The 17411-nt window shown below is 39.6% G+C and overlaps 1 protein-coding gene across 2 annotated transcripts in view; it reads left to right on the top strand.

Moving 5' to 3' along the window:
- Positions 1-17411, top strand: part of LOC113406877 (adenosine kinase) — a 579784-nt gene that overhangs the window by 392112 nt on the left and 170261 nt on the right. The gene's annotated exons all lie outside the window — the stretch shown is intronic.

The following is a 17411-nucleotide window of genomic DNA, read 5'->3' as shown; positions in this document are numbered from 1 at the left end:
AGTGCATATGGCGAGCACATACACCTACAATGGAATGGACATGAGCAACACATCTCAAAGCACAACAGTTACAAAAGGTAACCATCTTTTCCAGTCACCTCTCCCAGTTTCTTAGTAACAGGCAGTGCTACCAGCCCAACTTGGTACACTTTTGGTAAAGATGTAGTTTTTGTGGCTCTTGTAATACTGGAGTATATCTGATTTACAGAGCTGAATTTTGCAATGAGTTTTTGTGTTCCTCAGTAATGCTGTACAGCCAAATATTGGTAGCACTTTTTGCATCTTGTTTTGAGATTTGGTAATCCAGGCAGGTACCTCCTCGCTGACTAAGCATGGGAGGAGATGCCTACTATCAATATAAGGCCTTCTCAGGTATAGTTAATGGAGGAGAGGGTGTTACTGTGTGAAATCTCAGCATAGCAGGTTGGGCCATTAATGAGGCATAAGCAATTAGATACTAGATGGAATTCACTAGTGGCACCAGCCCCAGCAGATGGGTCCCTGTGGTTCCCGTAATGGTGCGAGTTTCCAGTCCCCAATGGTCTGATCCTAATCTGCAAGGATTTACTACCTGGGGGTAGGTTGCTCAGTTTTAATAAAACTGCAGCCAATTTGATTCTGCTCCATTCATCTCGCTTCATTTACAGTCTAGAACTCTGTCATCAGTATACCCTTACAATAATAGTAAGATGCATGCTATGCAATTCCATTTCAAACAAAAAGCCATCAGAACTACTAGATAGGATACAAATCTTTAAAAAAAATAAAAGCACTGCCAACTGGTGAACTGCTAATTCACTCAGTATAAAACAAAGATGCATTTCTGTAGGGCTAACGACATGCATCCCATCTCCTTGACAACCGCTCTAATTACCTCAGCTTGGACGATCAATATTTGATCTTTTTCCCACCATGCAAACATGTCACTTTAACTCCATAGCTTTCTCTTAGCTTTTTGATAATTTGCAGCCAAGTGAGAATGGTCCATTCTATTTGTTCTTCCTGGCTTCAGGCCAAGGGTTCTCACTAGTATAATACAGTTCATTCATGTGAATTTGTCAATCTCCTGGGTAGTTTTTCACAAATTTAAGGCATTTAAAAGCCTTTATAAAGGATTTCACTTCAAGTTATTATTAGTTGTTCAATAATTTTGCTTTTAAAAACTACTTTATCATTTTCTTTCCCCTCATCTGTCCGTGAAACAAATTCAGAAACAAGGAAAAAGCCAGCCATTTCATTCACTGGTTTATGTAAAAGATCTTACAGCTTTTAGACTTACAGTTTAATGACATTTTAGAAATATTTAAATTGATTAATTTAATTTTAAAGAGTAAGTTTAGGATGATGTAGCTGTTTTACTTGTAGTGTAAAATATATTGATGAAATAGGAGACAATTTTAAGAACAGTTGAGAGAATCTTGTAAAATGCATTTTAGCAGCAATGAAAAAGAATGAAGAAATTTTCAGCTTTTAATATTTTTATAATCATTAATTACTTTGTTAGTACATGGTTGCCTCTATGTTAGACTGTTCTGGGAGCTTTTTAGGACTTAAGGCTTGCACACTGTATAGTGAGATGGTTCTTGGAAACAGAATTCGGGATAGATTTTTATGGCTGCTCAGAAGCTTTTGACTAGATAGAGTGATTAAATAATGGAATATACTATGCAGCTCCATAATGTCTTTAACTGCCTTTTTAAAGGCCTTCAGGTATTGTCACCCAAGCTGGAAACATAACATGTCTCACTGTGAAACCTAATCCACTTAGTGAATTATTGAATTCCGTTTGATGTCTGTGTATGGAGTCTGGGTTCCCTTGATAAAGAAGGAGGTTTGGAAAAGAAAACCAGAGATTAATGGTCAGATGTAGATAGAACTCGGACACTACTTTTGGTAAAAATTTGGGTTGAGGTTTTGAGACAGCTTTGTCACTGTGTAATACAGGATCTTCCAACGTTAAACTAATTCTTCTTCCAAATGTTACTGCAATTAAAAATGTTGTTTATGAAAGGCAAAATAAAGAGTAAGATCTCTGGTGAAAATATATTAATCAATCCTCTAAAGACTCTTGTGATTTAAGGATGACTGACAATGGTAGAACTGTTTTCTGAGGGGTGATTTGCTGAGATTTCAGACTGGTGCAACTTGACAGAAAGGGATGGGAGGCTGAGAGACCTTAAGTAGCAGAGCAATAGCAACCCCTATATTTAGTTGCCTAACATTACAAAAAATGACTGGTTTATTAAGAGCTCGCTCTAACACATCCATGGCTTGCAACAGGAATTTGAAATTTGGCAGTGGGATTGTCCTTGGGTCAGGACAGCTCTTTCCAATTTCCAGGAAAATCCATTCAGATTGGGTGGAATTTTAAACTGTCCAAAATCACTATTTCCCATCTGAGGTTTGTTGAAAAGCATTTACTAGAATTTAACCACTCAAATCTCTCACCATCCTATTATTATTATCAACCACAGGCATTGTCCTGACATCATGCTTCAGCATGCCACACAAAACTGAACCTCTGGAAGGGACACAAGTAAAATGACTGCTGAAGATGCACATACATATTTCATATGCACATAATAGAATTTGTTTTTTCTTTAAAAAAATTAGGTACTTACGTACAAAGTTTCCTAGCACACTTCATCCTGTACTCTGAAGTAGGTAGAGGTCCTCTGAAAGAAATAGTTGTTGTACTTAAAGACTGTATCATAATGCATATGTGCATGGGAACAAAATTAAACATGCAAGGGGCAATCTAAATTTTGGCATTTCCTAGCTTTTATGTACTTCACTTTGCAATCTCCACATTCTTTGATCATAGGCTATTTATATGGTGTAGTAAAAAGTCCAGAATAAACAATAGGAAAGAAGAGATTTTTCCGCTGTCCACTGTGAAAATCTTTTTCTCTTCAGAGTAATATTTCAGCATAGATGGTTTTCTAGACAGCAAAAGAACCTTATGAACTTATACAGAGCATGCTAGGTTAGAAATAGGAAATAATCAACAACCCATGATCCAGTCAGGCCATAAATTGAAGTGACTGAATTAGGATGCAGGATTAGATAAATCCAATTTATTTAATCTGATTTGCCTCTGACTAGTGTGTGTTTTCTTGGTTTATCCCTGTGCTATTTTGTGTGGGAATTAATTCATTTTAATTATAGAAATGTTAAGGAGGATGTGGGATTTTTATACTATCTAGTGGTGTATTATCTGATGGCTTTCGCTTTGGAAATGACTACCATGTATTTGGTGCCTTATAGAACAGTTTCGATGTCTCATGATCAGTGTACCCCATATGTATTAAATATAACAATGACTATAGTAGTTTCAAAGAACTGCAGAAAGTTATAGTACAAGACCAATATGCCCAACAGTAATTTAAGGGGCACTTTCTTGTGCCACTGCACACGTCTGAGGATTAAATTAAATCTTCATGCTACGTCAGGCTCAGTGTACATATGTACTTCCATTCATATTTTTGGCATTTTCAATTTACAGTATTCTAATCCATAATTTTATTTTGTGAATATGTTCACCATTACCCACATTGAACATTCACTGACCGTATATTTCGGAACAAAAGACATGAGTGAATCATTCAGGATCTACACCAAACAGGCCATGTATTTAAGAGATGAAACTATTGACCCAGGTATAGGATCATCTACTTGGAGAAGACATTCCTTCTTTATTTAAGCTAATTGGATTCATCTCTGAAAAATCTTCGAAATTAGCAAGGGCCTAATTACGTGGCCAACATAATGCATTGCTTAACCCTAAGAGACAGTCAAAAGAGGAGATAAAAACCTGTGATTTGTATAAAATATGGGTTTTAACTAGGGCTGTCAAGCAATTAAAACTTTAGAACCTACAAGTCCACTCAGTCCTATTTCTTGTTCAGCCAGTTGCTCAGACAAACAGGTTTGTTTACATTTATCGGAGATAATTCTGCCTGCTTCGTGTTCACAATGTCACCTGAAAGTGAGAACAGGCATTCACATGGCAATCTTGTAGCCAGCGCTGCAAGATATTTACATAGCAGATGTGCTAAAGGTTCATATATCCCTCCATGCTTCAACCACCATTCCAGAGGACATGCATCCATGCTGATGACGGGTTCTGCTTGTTAACAATATAAAGCAGTGCGGACTGATACATGTTCACTTTCATCATCTGAGTCAGATGTCACCAACAGAAGGTTGATTTTCTTTTTTGGTGGTTCGGGTTCTGTAGTTTCCGCATTGGAGTGTTGCTCTTTTAAACATGCTCCATATCTCGTCCCCCTCAGATTTTGGAAGGCCCTTCAGATTCTTAAACCTTGGGTTGAGTGCTGTAGCTATCTTTAGAAATCTCACATTGGTACCTTCTTTGCGTTTTGTCAGATCTGCTGTGAAAGTGTTTTTATTTATTAATGGAGATATCCTATCTCCTAGAACTGGAAGGGACCTTGAAAGGTCATCGAGTCCAGCCCCCTGCCTTTACTAGCAGGACCAAGTACTGATTTTGCCCTAGATCCCTAAGTGGCCCCCTCAAGGATTGAACTCACAACCCTGGGTTTAGCAGGCCAGTGCTCAAACCACTGAGCTATCCCTCCCCTGCTACATGAACAACATGTGGTGGGTCATCATCCAAGACTGCTATTACATGAAATATATGGCAGAATGCAGATAAAACAGAGCAGGAGACATACAATTCTTCCTAAACGAGTTCAATCACAAATTTAATTAACGCTTTATATTTTTAATGAGGGGCATCAGCATGGAAGCATGTCCTCTGGAATGGTGGCTGAAGCATGAAGGGGCATATGAATGTTTACCATATCTGGCAGATAAATACCTGGCAATGCTGGCTACAAAAGTCCTATGTGAACACCTGTTCTCACTTTCTGGTGATGTAAATAAGAAGTGGGCAGCATTATCTCCTGTAAATGTAAACAAACTTGTTTGTTTTAACGATTGGCTGAACAAGAAATAGGATTGAGTGGACTTGTAGACTCTAAAGTTTTACATTGTTTTGGTTTTAAGTGCAGTTATGTAACAAAAAAAATCTACATTTGTAAGTTGCACTTTCAAGATAGGGATTGCACATCATTACTTGTATGATGTGAATTGAAAAATACTGTTTCTTTTTTCATTTTGACAGTGCAAATATTTTTTATCAAAAATAATAATATAAAGTGAGCAGTGTACACTTTGCTCTGTGTTGTAATTGAAATCAATATATTTGAAAATGTAGAAAAACATCAAAAATATTTAATACATTTCAATTGGTAGTCTATGGTTTAACAATGCAATTAAAACTGCAATTAATTGCGATTAATTTTTTTGAGTTAATCACGTCAGTTAACTGCAATTAATCGACAGCCTTAGTTTTAACTGTTGCAAGATTGTGAGGTCTACTTTATTTACCAAAATTATTTTTCTGTTTGAGACAACCCAAATCCAAGAGAAAATGATAAAAACCCAACCAGTGAATGAGGGGTACTTCCCAGGTGGATCACTACATTCGGTTCCTGCATTGTCCCAACAGACTTTTTCCATAACATGACTTATCACCACATTGTTATTTGTTTTGTTTTTTTACAGTTGTACCTGTACTCCACCTGAAGTTTCATAAACTTTGCTGGAATGTATATATTTATTCCACATAGAAAATAATACCGCAGACACCAAAGCTGGTTCAACTTTGGTTGCAAACCACTTACTTGTTTTCTTTTTGTCTGGCTACATTTTCTATAAACCAGTTATGTTTTATTAATTTTTTTCATAATTTGAAATTGTTGACAAAATAGTATTTATGGACCTATGTTTGAACAGACTTGGTACTAGTTCCAATAGCCACCATAATACTGTAAAGTCTGGGCTGTAATAATATGGTTTGATATATACTGATTTTAATGAGTGAGAATGAAGGAATACAAGAAGTGGGACTTGTAAAGATCTTACGGTGATGTTAAAACATTATAGAGAACATTTTTTTAATTTTCTTATAAAGAGACTCTCTGTATAAAATAACTAATTATTGCTTAGATTAAACCACTAACACTACAGAAAATATCTAAGTTAATAATAGTTTATCATATTAACACATGCAACTGATTTTGATACTCCAGCTCATACTGAATAGAATTCAGTGAGACTACTGGTGTGGAGTACGCTAAAGCAGGAGTAAGGGGTATAAGAATATGGGCCTAGCACTTCATTTGCTGTAAACTACTGTGTTATAGTAGCGAGGCAAGATGGCAGATGCCTCTTTCTTTTGACATTTACCTTTTTATATTGAATAACAATTTAAGACATGTGATGCAATACACATTTTTATGGCCAAGTGGAGTGACTAGTTTTTTTAAAAAACAAATAGCTGTTCTTCTTTTAGGATTCTACTGGCAGTAGAAAAAGACCAAAGATATTACTTTTAAATCTTAAAAAATTATAGAAGTGGATCCTGCAAGGTTTTGAGACCATTGGTCCTGATTCAGCAAAACACTTAGGCACATGAATAGACCCATTCATGGGACTTGCAGGATCAAGCCCATAAACTATATTTACAGAGACCTCTGTCCTTTCATCTCCAGATGGAGAAATCTCCTTCATCCAAATACAAAAGCTGTTTAAATTGATTGTTAAAGAAAATCATTTTAATTAGTTACAGTGTCTTTTAACGAACAAACCTTATTTAACTTCAAATATAATTTGGCAAAACTTCAGCAGGGCATTTTGTTATGAGAGTCAGTGGGAGGCTGGTGGAAGATGGTCCAGTGGCTAGAGCACTACCCTGTGCCGTGGGAGATCAGCTTTCAGTTTCTTGCTCTGTCACAAACATCCTTGTGATCTTGAACAAGTCAGTTTCCCTGTGCCTCAGTTCCCCATCTATAAAATGGAGATAATACAGGACTTCTCTATCTCATGGGGGCATTCTGAGGATAAATATATTAAAGATTGCAAGGCACTCACATATTACAGTACAATGATGGGGGCCATGTAAGTACCTAAGATAGACAAGACAGACTTTATCCTGGCTGCAAGATGTTTACCCTCTCTCTGCTGCAGTTTCCAATCTGCAAAATTGGTATAATTCTTATCTCCCTTGCAGAGCTGTTGTGAGGTTGAATTAATTAAAGTATGTAAAAAGTTTTAATCTTCAAATAGAAGACACTGTCCAATAGAAGTGCAAATAATTGTTAGTTTTTGTTCCTGCAAAATAAAATATCCTGGAGGGAATTTAAGGGAAATGTTATATTTAAGTTAAATCACAATGCTCCACTTAAATTTCTAACATCTTAATTTTTTAGTAGTTTTTATCTTCACCCCAAAAAAAAAAAAATCCCTCCCTTTCCTCTCCCAAAAATAAAGATTCTGAGTTTTAGCTATAAAGGACCTGAGGTCTTTGGTCATCTTGACCAGTCTTGTTCCCTCTTGTAAGTAAATAAATAGAAATAAATGACATACACAGAAATTGCTATTGGGGTGCATGCCTGTCAAGTTCATTTAGAAAACCAATATGTGATTTAATCACGATGCATCCTGCTAAAGTAAAGCTCAATCTCTTGACACACTGAAGTATCTTCATGATCTATTTCAGCATAAGCATTGTGTGCAAAATGGTGGAATAGTCTTCCTGCACCTTTTAATAGTTTGTTAATTAAAAGTAAACAGGACTTTTAAGTGGAAAATGAAATTATCCCATTGCCTGAAATACCTTGATGCAGTTTTTATTACAGGTTGCATATGGTATCTGTTAGGAATTGGAGCTTGGGTTGGCTGTTGAATTATTGTGTGGATTAGCTGTAGCATTTGAAGGTTCTCGACTTTAAAAGCATGTGTCTGTTTTAAATCCTACATAAATTCCTCACAGTTTTTTAGAACAGTCTGTAACTTTAACTGGGGCATTTTTTAACACCATAGCTTCAAGCCAACAGCAGGAGCAAATCTAAAATACTGCTTTGAATGGTTTCATAACATCATTAAAAGATTTCTTTTAATTAGATAAATGCCCTCTTTCTTTAACTTTTCAACCTTTTTGTAGTTTGTAGTACCAGACGAATAGTGGAAAGACAAACTGAATTGAATTAAATATTAAAACATAAAAATTGTCATTTTAGAGCTCACAGGAAAAAAATAAAACAAAAGTGCTTGTAAAACATATGCTTTTTAATGCACATTTAGATTTCTTTTAAGATCTTTCCAAAACTATACAGATTTATCCTAGTAAGAAAAATTATAGACTGTGTTGTCTCACAGGACCACTAAAGTTTCCAAAAGGAAGTTCAATATGTAATACATTTTTCATATGTTATTTTAATTTAAAAAAATCAAATATCGTTGTATGTTTCCACCACTGAATGGGGACCCATTGTTTGGTCATGGTTCCATACATCAGCAGCTAGATTAAGGAGGAATAAAGTACATTTTATTTCAAAATATGTTCATTGTATTTCTTTCAAATGACAAATACCTAAAGGATTACATCCATGTTACATATGAAAAATGGATACTGGTCTATTTGTATATTGGTGTGTTTGAATGCAGTGTGTATACATGTATGTGTGTATATTTATACATGTATGTATGTATGTATGTATTAAACTGGGGAGATGAATACCATACCAATTTCCCCTCTTGATCTGTATTCCTGACTCAGCAGCAAAGAAAAAAATATTGGTACTCAATTATTGTGATCTATAATTAGCAATAAAAGAGAAGTTACATTTATATAGTCTATTCAGTTACCATTTTTCCACAGTAACTTAGAAATTCATACAGGAACCTGTAATTGGTATATGGAAAGTATAGCGGAGCTACTCGGTGTTTATAAGCATTGATCTGCATTGTAAAACCAATGGCTGTTTTAGTTTTACAATTTTAGATCATCAGTCTGGTTCATGCCTAAAAGATTTTAAAGAGGCTTGTAAACTTTTAAAACCTGTCTAAAAACTATTAATGCATTTTTGCTGGGGGACTCTCTATAAACCATTTGTCTCCTAACACTGGTAAAACACGGTTGGTCCTCTGACACTAGTAAACCATTGTATCATAGACGGAACATAGCTGTATTTTCACCCTGTCTCCAAATTGTGGTAAGCCCTGGATGTCTCCATGCACATAAAACATTATTTGGTCCCATCTACATTACAAAACTAAACTGTTTTAATATAGTCAAGAGATAACCATGTTCTAGCTGGCTCTCCTAGCAAAGTTGTGTTTGCAGTGTAGGCAGGTCTTACGTAAGCCTTGTGGCCTGAAGCTGTAAAGGGTAACGGGCTGCTTCATAAGCTGTTTACCTAGAAGCTTCAGAGAGGAAGGAGCTCTCTGCCATTCTCTACTGGTAAACAGAGGAAGTACAGCTACAGAAAGGGCTTCATCTGCATAAGCTTTCTACACAAAATTCCTCTAGTGACTCTTTGGGAGCTTCCATAATGGGGGACACACTCCCTTGATTGGGTAGTGGAATTAAACTGAGAAGGAGGGAAAGGGCTCCTACCTTGTTGCAAGGTGTGCATCCTCACTGGCAAGGGGGATGCTCAAGGGTCCTATATGTTACTGGTTCCCTTCCCCTGAGGATTCTGCACTGTTGAAAGGACTTAATGGTGAGAGATGATGCAGACTGAGGGCTTTACTGCAAGAGTTGTTGCAGAGGATGTTGTGACAGGACATGATGCAGAGCAGCACTTTGACAGAGGTGACACAGAAGCAGCTCCTCAACAGGGTGCAACACAGAGAGGCTGTATGCTGAAGCTTCAGACAACAGCGGCAGAGCTGAATGAACTTCAGTGAAGCCCCTTTTACCCAGACACTAAATGAAGTTGAAATCACGATCTCTGGGTTAGGCGGTGGAGCCTCAGGACAGGATCAGGTAGTGTTTCCCAAGGGACTAGAGATATGTCTGTCCGAGTGCACCTCAGGACTCTGGGACTATGCCACTCCTGACACCAAACCATGTGTGACAGTTTAGTGGATTGAGAAGGGGGAAGTGACTTGATAAAGGGACATTTGTGTATTGAATGTTAATACTGGTGGGTGAGGAACCAAGTTAAAGGGCTACTGCCAAAGTTACCATGAGGAAGTGGTTTGCTTATCATTCCTTTAGATATACTGTTGCTGTGTTTTCCCAAGTTTATGCTATGTTCCCTTTTCTCTAATTAAGTTTGCCTTGTTTCATGCATAGACTCAATACTTGAGAGAGGGGAAGTGTTGCTCATTAAGGATGCCCGGGGAAGATATTTAGTGATGCCAGAAATTCTTGGTGGAGACTACAGCTGGTGGTGTGTTAGTTATAAGAGTGACTCCATATAGCTATTTGATCTCAGCCCTTATTGCTGCTGACAACACCTGGCAGAAGGGTTACACTTAATTATTACATTTTCTCATGTCAGCCTGTATGCAGTTATGCATACTGGACAGCATCTTTCTGTATAATAAAATGGATATCCCTAAATTTAGCATTTTATAGTTTTTCTGTAGTAAAGACACATTTTTAATTTTTCTTTGCACACTTCTTATGGCTGGTGTCTTTCATTTTTCTTTCATAAAAAGAAAAGATTTATAGGCTAGATTGTGGCAGAATCTGTTGCTCTACATTTCAGTATGGCCTGGCTTTTTAAGTTGGATTCACCAAGATGTCAGTCGGCATGACTTTTCTTTGCAATAAGCTAATAACATAAACAGTTACTGGGTTACCCTGCTTGCATGTCTGGCTCCAAATCTGGAAATTTAAATAGCAATAACCCAGATTTACAGTATTCTTACCACTTTTGTGGGAGTTGGTAAAAAAGACTTGAACAATCAAGCACTTCTCCTGTTGCTCTCTCTTACAGAGGAATAAAAGAGATTTGCATTCCCTTGTGTTTATACATTGGTTTGGGGTTTTTTAAATCCTTTTGAGGCTTTTGGATGAGGTGTTGTTTGAGGATCCAGTTTCCTCATTCCTGCGTGAGCTGCTAGAGGGTGAGAGCTTGACAGAGTGATTGACACTGATATGCAGGACATGCTTGTGTTTTTGTCATCTAGAGTTTAAAAAAAGTGTAGAGAAGGGTAAGAATTGAGGGAAAAGAGTGTAGGGAAGTAAATTTCTCAGCATTGTCAATTCCATTTTGTTTTAAAGTCTGTTAATTGAAAAATTCACTTTTTTCTAAAGTCTAGGTACAAACTGCAATCTATGTGAGAGAAATCAAGGTAGCCTTTCTGAAACTATGTTCTGGCTTTATATTTTATGGTGGTGATGTCCACAGTGATTGGGAAAGAAGGCATTAGGGAGGGGTTTGGAGGGAAAATTAAGAGCTTTGTTTAGCCGTGTTGAGCTGGAGCAGATGGCTAGACATCTATGAGGAGATGTCAGTGACAGGCCAAGATTTTAGTATGGACAGAAGAAGATTTCAGTATGTACACATTTTAATATGGACAGGAGTAGGCTGTATAAAAATGGTACTGGAATTTGTGTTTGTGGACGAGATTACCCAGTGTTAAGATGGATAGCAGGAGAAGAGAAGAGGACCAAGGACAGAGCCTTGTGGAACCACTGCAGAAAGTTGGAGGGGGATGAGGAGTATCTTCCAAAGGACATGCTGAATGACCAATAAGAGAGATAAGAGAGGGACAAAGTCACAAAAGCTAAGGGAGGACAAGATTTCAAGAAGAGGAGTATGGTCAGTTGTGTCAAGCTGACTGACGTGTCAAGGAGGGAGGAGGATAGAGTACTGGTTCTGAGCTTTGACTAGGAAGAGGTCATTAGAAACTTCAGTAAGAGTAGTTTGAGTGGAGTGCCAATGGGAGAAGCCCAATTGGAGGGGGTCTAGGATGGAAATGGGGGAGAAAAATATAGATAATGCATTCTATGATCTTCGAGATGAAAGGGAGAGGCACCTGAGGTGTCAAGGTGGTTATATTTCAATATCGGGGAAACTAAAGCATATTTATATTGTGAGAGGAAAGAGCCAGAGGAGAGTGAGAGATTAAGGAGAAGAATAAAAAGTGGATGAGAGTGGGCACAAGGGAGATCAGGAGATGGGATGGTGTCACTGCTGTAAGTGGAGGGGCTAGCAGAGGAGAGCAGGTGAGAAATGTCAACATTTGCAAAGGGGAGAAGGAGGAAGAGAGATGTAGGAGAGAAAGGGGAAAGGTCACATCATATTTTGTCAGTTTTTCTCTTGAAACAAATCAATAAAATCCTGTGTGGAGAAAGAATTATAGGCAGAAGAAGGGGAGGGTTTGACAAGTGAGTCAAAGGTTGCAAAAAGGCAGCTGGCATTGCAGGAATGGGACTCAGTTAAATTGAAGAAATAGAGTTGTTCAGCTTAGGAAGATGGCAGTCCTGAAAGAGGAGATAACAGATTTGTAGTGGAGGAAGTCAGTCTGGTCATGGCTTTTCCACTAAAGGCACTCTGCAGAGTGGGAGTGGGAACAGAAGAAGCGGATATTGGAATCAGGCAGACCTTGCGATGGGAGGGAGCAAAAGAGGCAAGGGTAGAGGAGAGTTTAGCATGGAGAGAATCAACAACCATGTCAACGGAAGAAAGGACAAAAAAAAGCTTTCTTTCGATTATATTTGTCATCTAATTTCAGTCCTGTTAAATTATAACATACATTTTAGAAAGCGCTTCCTAAACCTTAGGAATACTTTCTTTTGTTATCATTTACTCTTTACTATTCTGTTCATTTATATACCCCTCTCTTTTTTTAATCAGTTGGCAAACCTTTAAGTTGCAATGTTCTATATTATGTCATTGAGGCACATGTGTCAGCACACTACATAAACAGAAGCAGCTGGTTTCCTCAGCACTTAAGAGAATACATACACACAACTGAGATCTTCAAATCCTGTGTATGCTTTGGATACAGTTCCAATCCTGAAAAGCCATGCTGTGATTTCAATTAGTGCAGATGTGCACCAAGCCACCTTATTGGCTCAAAAAAGAATTCTTTTGTTTCAACACTTGAACTGCTAGATCTGGTTAATGTTACCAAAGGAAAAAAATAACATCACACCTATGGTATTAGGCCTGTGCTCCAGTATCTGAAAAAGCCTTGGCAGAAAAAAAATGTTATCATCTCATAGGGAAAAGCTGAATTCATACACAGGAACTGCAAGATTACTTCGACATTTTACTAGTCCCCTGTAACACCAGCAAGTCCCATAAATGCCTAATGGAAAAACAGAAAAAAAATGAGATCAGCAGCAAGCCTTTAGAGATCAAATTTATGTTGCTGAACACTTTTTTCAGGTCGAGTTTAAAGGTCAAAAGAAAGTGGATAGATTAAATTTGCTGATTTTTACCAACTTTAAAGGCCCCATTTAAAGGTGTTCTTTTTCTACAGAAAGCCACCTTTGGAGTAGTTTTTCTATATAAGAGAACTGAAATATGTAGTGTCTCCAATAAATTTTCCGTACATGAGAAATGCAGTTATTTAATAATGTTTACACATCTTCTACACTGTTAGTAGCATCTGTCTTCAATCTAAGATACATAGTCTTTTGTGTAGTAGTTAGTAGTTTCTAGTGAGAATTGTTTTTCGTGTCTGTCTGTGTCCTCAATCTAGACTGATGGGTCATCCCTGCCAGCATGCCACAGTGGTGTAAATAGTTTAGTTTCATGCTCATATTGGAATAGTGCTCCTCATTTCTCACACCGTGCTTTTCCTCCTTTACCTCAAAGCAGAAAGGCATCCCTTTGGGAACTCCACTGAGTTCTAAATGCCAGGCTTCCTCAAATGTGAGTGGAACAAAGGCTAGAGCTTACACAGTTGAATAGGAAGCAAGGGGTGCATAGCGGTTCGGAGACTCATCAGGGAGGGGCACTCTAGATTACCAGTCACAAGAAAATTAAGTGCAATGCTAGTCGGCAAACCCATGATTGAAAACAACTGCTATAAAATATCTTTAGAATGCAAACAAAATTGGCCCTATGGCTCAAAATACTGTAGATCCCTCTGGTTCAAACCGTTTTAAAAAAAATCTTCTCTGTCCCACTGAATACATTTTACCCAAAGACAAACTGAATTAAAAATGCAGATTGCCATACACAAAGCTTTGAACAATTAGCATGTTGGTATAAGTGATGATTCAGCTGCACCACTGTAGTGCTTAGTGAAGACACTACCTACACCTATGGAAGAGATTCTCCCATCATCATAGGTACTCCACCTCCCTGAGAGGGAGTAGCTATGTCTGGGGGTTAGGTTGGTATAACTATGTTGTTCAGGGATGTGGAAAATCCACACCCCGAGCAATGTAGTTATATCACCATACGTTTTTAGTGTAGACCAAGCCTAAGTGTCTGAATATTTCAGTATTTACATATTACAAGATCATTCAACATTAGCACAGTGTCAACACTAAATACTCTTCATTTCACAAAATTGTAACCTTTCCCTCTCAATACACTCTGTCAGAAGAAGCATGAACAAATAGGCAGTGTAACTTTTATGTATCTATATACATAAATACACGTGTGCACACATTTGCAGCCTCAGTTAAATTAGATTGGGTTTTGGAAAACACTTCAAATTACTGTATTTTTTACACTTCCCAGTAAAGTAAGAAATATACTGTGACATGCTTATTTTTTTATGCGATAATTTTCAGGATATTGTTTTCAGTAAACTGCTTCAAAACCACATTGATATCACATATAATGAAGGTCGTGGGTCACTGGATTGGCTCTGAAAGGTGAGAAATACTGCATAAATCTTTTTAAGGCAATCTTCTCTTTAGGGATGAATTAGTAGACAGTGTACTTAAGGAGATTATGGGAAAATATCTTCTCTTTTAACAGCTAAAACATGTAGCATGTGGAGCAAAAGTTTACTACTATCCATCTCAAAGAATACCTCTTCTAGGAGCATTAATAGTCTTTCAGTTAAGAAAAGCATGTCTTTCACCAGAAAAGTACAAAAACTGAAGGATCTGGTCCTAATTATTGAGTTCTACAACAAAGCTTCTCTCAGGACCTGTATGGCTTGCTCCGGTGAGGATCTTTGTCTCTTGCAAGTAGTTATTACCATGGGAAAGTTTCATGGCTGAACTCGACTGGCATTTATAATGCTTCTCAAACCTAATTCACAGTTGATGTCAAGATTCCAGATTCAGCCCTAGCCAAAAGTTCTCCAAATTTAGGGGTTCAAGAATCCAGAGTTTTAACTGAGATACAGCTACAGGGACCATCTCTTGAGTCTAGGGGCACAGATGCTAGTCTGTCCCAGCAGGGAACCTACCTGACCTAAAATATCATCTGAGGTTTGTGATTGGGCTCAAAAAGAAGGTATCACAAAAATATTCACCAGCTCAGGGTAGTAGTCAAAGTTCTCCTGCCCTTCAGTGTGCAGCTAATGGGGCATCTTTTAATAAAATTAGATACATGTGCAGTTGTACCATATATCAACCAGCAGGCAGACAAAGAAATTGGAATTTATTGGAGGAATCTACTTTTCCTGTGGACAGAGCTACATCTGGCCTAGCCATTTTTGTGCTTTCTCAAAGTTATGTTAGCTCAAGAGATGTTATGTTAGATCTAATTTTTCAAATGGTTCCTTGCCACCTGCATCCTCCTCAGGGAATATAGGAGTATAATCATAGTGTAGATTTGCTATTCATAAACACTATTTAGCATCTAAGTTCTTTAATATTCATTATTAAGGGCTTGTCTTCACTACCGGGGTAAGTCGACCTAAGTTACACTACTCCAACTACGTTATTCACATAGCTGGGGTCAACGTAGCTTAGGTTGACTTACCCCGGTGTCTTCACTGCTCTGTGTCGATGGGAGACACTCTCTGGTTGACCTACCTTACTCTTCTCAGGGAGCTGGGTACTGGAGTCGACTGGAGAGCGTTCTGTCATCGATTTACTGGGTCTTCACTAGACCCGCTAAATCGATAACCGCTGTATCGATTGCAGCAGCATTGTTCTCCCCGGCAGTGAAGACAAGCCCTTAGTCTTAGAACAACTTGAGAAGACAAAATTTTTCCACAAGAATATCATCCATCGTGAACATTCTAAAGTTCCTTTACCATGGCATCAGAATGGACAGGGAGAGGATGACATATGTGAGACCCATATAGTCAGCTTTCTTAAGCTACATCTACACTATGAGTTAGGGATGTGATTCCCCTGCCTATGTACACATAATCGCACTAGCTCTCATTGAACTACCATGAGTATAAATAGCAGTGTAGGTACAGTAACACTAGTAGTGGTAGCAGAGGCACGGCTGAACCACACTGAGCACAAACCTGCTGGAAACCGGGGGTATGTACTCCACATGGCTCAGCCGTGCCTCTGCTACCTCTACCAGTGCTACTGCCATTTATACTCGTGCTAGCTTGATAGCAGCTAGTGAGAAGTGTATGTAAGCAAGCAGGGGGATAACACCCTTAGCTTGTAGTGTAGACATTACCTTAGATTCCTCTTGATGCAAGCAGGGGCGGCGAGTTATATACGCTCATGATGCCTGGGCTCCAGCAATATTCAGGGCCCGGGGGCCCAGCTCCACCAATGTTTGGAGCTGGGTCTCTCCTCCGGCCCCACCTGCCACCCCCACGTGCCTCCCCCGAATGTCCCCCAGCCCTCACTTGCTGCCCCCGCTCACCTTCCCCAGAGCCTGCAGTTCACGCTGACTCTGCTCTGCCGGCTCCCAACATCAACTGCTGCTGCAGGGTCCTAGTACCTCCCATCCCCTAATGGCAGGGCAGGCTGCCCTTACCCTGCCTTTCCGCCCTAGACCTGAGCCTCTCCAACGTCCCAAACCCCTCAACCCCACCCAGAGCCCTCATCCCCATGCATCCTAATCCTCTGCCCCTGCCCTGAGCCCCCCCGCATCATGAAGCCCTGATCCCCCCACACCCTAATCCTCTGCCCCAGCCCTGAGCCCCCTCCTGCATCATGAGCCCCTCATCCTCAGCCCTACAGCCCTGCACCCCCTCCTATCCCCGAACTCCCTCCCAGAGCGTGCACCCCCTCCCCTTTCCCACACACCCCTCCTGCCCACAAACTCCCCCCCAGAGCCTGCACCCCCTCCCTCTGCACCCCCCTCGCACCCTGAAACTCCCTCCCAGAGCCTGCACCCCTCACCCCCTCCTACACCCCACCCCCTGCCCCAGCCCGGAACCTGCACCCAAACTCCATCCCAGAGCCTGCACCCCAGACCCTCCCTTAGGCAGGTGGGGGGCAGGCAGAATTGGGGGGGCAGGTTCTGGGCACCACCAAAATTTCTACAAACCTGCCACCCATGGGTGCAAGGCTTTTGCAGCTGCGCTGAGATGTGCCTCGGTGCCTGGGCAGGGCCCAACCTGGAAAGTGCAGGGAGAGCCAGTACCATGCAGCCCCTCAGGCCAGGGCCGGCTCTGGGTTTTTCGCCGCCTCAGGCGAAAAAGCCTCCGGCCGCCCCCCCCCCCCCCCCCGCGGGGGGGGGGGG

This window comes from Terrapene carolina, unplaced genomic scaffold, assembly GCF_002925995.2.
Source record: "Terrapene carolina triunguis isolate 2854851 unplaced genomic scaffold, T_m_triunguis-2.0 Scaffold147, whole genome shotgun sequence".
NCBI lineage: Eukaryota > Metazoa > Chordata > Testudines > Emydidae > Terrapene > Terrapene triunguis.
The sequence above is the reverse complement of the archived record's forward strand: the minus strand, read 5'-3'. Positions and strand labels throughout refer to the sequence as shown.